The following is a 4,536-nucleotide window of genomic DNA, read 5'->3' on the forward strand; positions in this document are numbered from 1 at the left end:
TTCAATATATACAGAAAAACAGTTATATCACATGCTTACCCTTGTTTTCCGTGTAATATACCCATTACGAATATTTTTATCTTACACATGTGTAAGATAACATATCAGACATTTCTATTGGCTAGACTAATCACACGCGACCTAGATATCCCTCCGCATTGTTTGTAAACAAAATGGTTTAAACGCCAACAAATACTTACCTCAATAATGAAGCCGTAGGACTTCCGGGAGACAAATGGCTAACGAATCATAGTGCCAGAAAGCATCTTGTTCGAAAATTTTCTGGTAACAATGTTCCGCCAACCAGATAATGCAGATTACTAGTCACAGAAATATCCAGTCAGTCAACAAATACAGCCGTATTAGTGACAAACAACACGAGAACATTTCAATCATCTACATCTTAACAGGCAATATGCGACCAATGCCATACAATTTGCTTGCCCGTTTAATTAGCTGTCGGTTACCAAAACACAAACACGAATTCCGCAGCACAGGTTTCTCATCACACGTACGTCCCAAGACGGTAAGAACAGCTTGTTCTCTGGAAACATTCTTGATGTAACTTTTTCAACTTCAACATCAATGCAATGCAGAGTAAGGCTTCGTCGTAATCATCTGCATGTTGTGGAAATCCATGTACACTAAGAAAACGCTTCAAAGTCATCGTAGAAAGCGACAGCGAATAACTTTTAAATCCGTGCACACAGTAAAACTTAACAGACCGATGTAGGTCACATAAACCGCGTAAAGCATGTACTCTCAGTGTGACGTCATCAAATTGTGTACTTATTGTGTTTTAATGGTTAAAACTGTTCGTTATTCATGTTGTTGGATATTTTACTACACATTTTTATACTTGTGATAACTGCTAGCTGTTTTTGTCATTTTCATTTGGAACTTTTTATATGGCGCATCGTTGACATTCTATTCAGTGTACTTTGGCTGTCAAACAATGGGTTTAGAAAGTGGAACGTGGAACTAAATTGGTAATAAAAACACCGTTTTAAGCATGTGATAAAAAAGATCTGACACTCGTTGTCATTTTCTACAAGATTTTTATTAAACTCGTCCATGAAAGTTGTTAGTAAGCTCACCAGAGGCTCGCTTACTAACAAATTTCATGAACTCGTTTAATAAAATCTTGTATTAAATGACAACTCGTGTCAGATCCTTTATTTACGACATACTTGAATAAAGTAATACATGTGTAGCTTAGATTCAGTATTTACAACCATACTTAGCTAAACCTAAATTGAAAGCAAAAGCTTAGGATTATGCCAAATATATTTCAATAACATATTTTAGCTTCATGAAATAAAAGTTTTATGTACTTTAATCAGTACCACTTTTAAACCCTTAAACCTGTCGGCGTTCCCCAAGGGTAATAAAGGGAATCCAGTCATAAGTTATACTAATTGTTCATCTGGCTTCAATTTGATTAATATAAGGAACATCTAAGCACTTAGGTAATAACATAGTGGAGTCCAGATACAGTTTCACATATTTTGCGTGTGGTCTTAAAATTTCTCTGAGAAAAATCTGCTGAAAACGTTTATAGTCACTCTGGAATTTCTTTACTGATCTCTATAACGATTACGAAAATTTCATATAATAGAATGTTCTTATTCGCAGTGAATTGTTTTAAATAACCTTGAATATTGGCCATTGGTGTTCTTTGTATTTTCTGACAACGTGAATGTGAATGGCAATTTGAGTTTTTAACGAAAATCAATGACTTTCTTATGCCTATATATGTTTCATCTCCTGCGCAGCTTAGAGCAATATTAGTTCGGGTGAATACTGGCTAATTTTGCATTTTTAACACATGTTTTGTGGGCTCGCTCCAATGACTGGATATGGTGGCCCTGTAGGTCGCTCCACAATTACTACCGTAGAGGGCCTTTGGAAGGACAGTGCTCAGGTACAGCTTTTTTAATGACAAGAGGGTGCAACACTGTGAATTAATTTTGGTTGTACTCATACAGATCAATATGTTTGTATTGTGGGAACGAATGTCCATCAAAGACTGAATGCCTTTTGGTGTAAGAGAAACAACATTATGTCGTCTGCTACAGTAGGGCATGTAAAACTAGAAGGCTTATTTTCAGTCTTTGCTTAAAAAGTAGTCTAACACTGTTTCTCGGGCTGACAAATACGGTACATTTGAACGTTCTGCACCTAGACAGAGTGATAATGAGTTTACCGGTACTAAGTCATTATTAAGTAACAATTTTTAACACAGTTGTTCACTTGCATAATATCGGGATCAAAATTCTCGAAGTAAGTTAGTATTTATATCACCCATCAACAGAATGTTTCCCTTTAACGAGTATGAGCTCGGAATGTTATCAATATTCTCTACATATTGTTTGTATTTGTATACACTATGATTCGAACAAGGCAACTATGTTTTAAAACATAAACACTATTTACCTGGGTTTGTAACAATTTCGATACAATTTATACAATGTTTATCTAACTTATTTATTTCTATTTGTGTTCAACCTACATAGGTTCTCTATTATGTGACCTGTTGAATTCATGTTTGTAAATGTGTTTGATATTATTTGACTATGTACTGTGATGGTACACGTCTAACAACATTCTGTTCTCTTCTGTTCTGCAATATTGATACATTACCATCCAACAATTTATGCCACATAAATCACAAACACCCTCTACTGACTTTCTGTTTGCTAGGTTTGTCAAAATCGGTGTCACTTTTTTCAAAACTAATACAATTACTGTTGATCATATTCATATATTGCACGTTTTTCAATACAACTAATGGTCACTTATTCCACACATATCGGCATTGTGTCCAGTCAATTAAGTCACATCCCATGTACCCGTCATTATCCCAGTCGCATTCCGTGTAGCAAACGTGAGAAACCAGTTATTTCGTTATTTAAACAGTTATTCAGAAGTATGCTAAACCCTTAAATAGCAAAATCAAATTGTTTTTTTTCATATGACAACGAATCTATTTGACCTAACGAAGACAACATAATATCAAAATATGACAATTTCCTCAGGCATAACATCCACTGATTGAACCTCGCACGGAAAACGACCCCAATTATAGCTAGGTCTTTATCTAGTTGTACAGTCTCTTGTTATAAGTGTTTTGTTTGAGGCCTACGCCATTTCGATCGCTTGACAGTTTCACATCTATATATTTAAAAAGCTCTGTCAACCAAAATCCAGTGAGGCAGATTACAAAACCGCCGAATTTCTATTTTGTAACGGACACAAACACAAAATGTCTGATAAGTCAATACTTGGTTTTAAAAAAGCTCACGCATGCGCACTGGTTAATATAAAGACATTCGCTTCGCCTCGAATTCCGATTGTTATTAAGAAACAATGTAAACACTTACTAGAATGTGGAATCAGAAAGATAATTGTTCATTTAACTGTTAACTATGGACAGTTTTGGAAACCTTAGCAAGATAAATGTTAATAACGAATAACTATATAACGGATATTTGTTGATTGCAATGCTCTATCGTATTTGATTTACCGGGATGTGAAATAAAATGTCATCTTACAATGAAATCCACAAATTTTCTGTTTCGATTATGTTTTGTTTTAGAGATTAATTGGTATTTTAATTTATTTTTGTAAATGACCCGTTTTAAGAATACCCCATTACTTCTCGGCTACCCATGGGAATCCCCGAAAGCAAATTGTTGATCGCCGATGACGTAGAATGCCGTTACTACGTGGGCTTGTGAATAAACATTTCTCCAATATCTTTCAAAAGTATATTATTTTCTCGTTTTACATTTCATATGTAATCCACATATTTTCTGTTTCGTTTATGCTTTGTTTTGGAGATTTTTTGGTATTTTAGTTTATTTTTGTAAAAACCCGTTTTTGGAATACCCCATTGTTTCTCGGCTACCCGTGGGACACCCTTCAAAGCAAATTGTTGATCGCCGATGACGTAGAATGTCGTTACTACGACGACTTGTGGATAACTAGTTCTCCAAGATTTTTTAAGTATACTTTTTCCTCGTTTTTCATTTCAAATTTTTCATAAACATTCATCAATACACTTTTACTAATGCATTTATATTCCAAATACTAACAGTTTATGTTTGTTTTTTAATTGAGCAGAGCATGAGTACGTTGACCAAATTACACCATTCACGAAATGGATATTTGAAAGTTTAAAAGAGAAAGCAAACCAACTGTCGTTTTACATTTGATTAACAGTGTCCAGGTGTTAGAGTTAATTTCATGTATCATGGATATTCAATCAGTCCCACTATCGTAGAACAGGCTGGGTCTCTTGTAGACAGGTCGTACTCCCGACGAAGAGAGGGGACGAGGCTTTGTTGTTGATATTTGCCGTGCGTTGGGGGTATTTCAGTTTAATTATCAGATAGTTCTTGTGAATCTTCCGAGAATTTCGAATTACAAATTCAGGCAATTCGAATCTATGTAGTGTTCGTGTTTGTCTGTAATGTTCTGTATGAAAGCAAATGTTCGAGCTATCAGCTTCAAGAACGAGTTATTTCTATATCT

This window comes from Mya arenaria, chromosome 13 (genome assembly GCF_026914265.1).
Source record: "Mya arenaria isolate MELC-2E11 chromosome 13, ASM2691426v1".
In the NCBI taxonomy this organism is placed as follows: Eukaryota; Metazoa; Mollusca; class Bivalvia; order Myida; family Myidae; genus Mya; species Mya arenaria.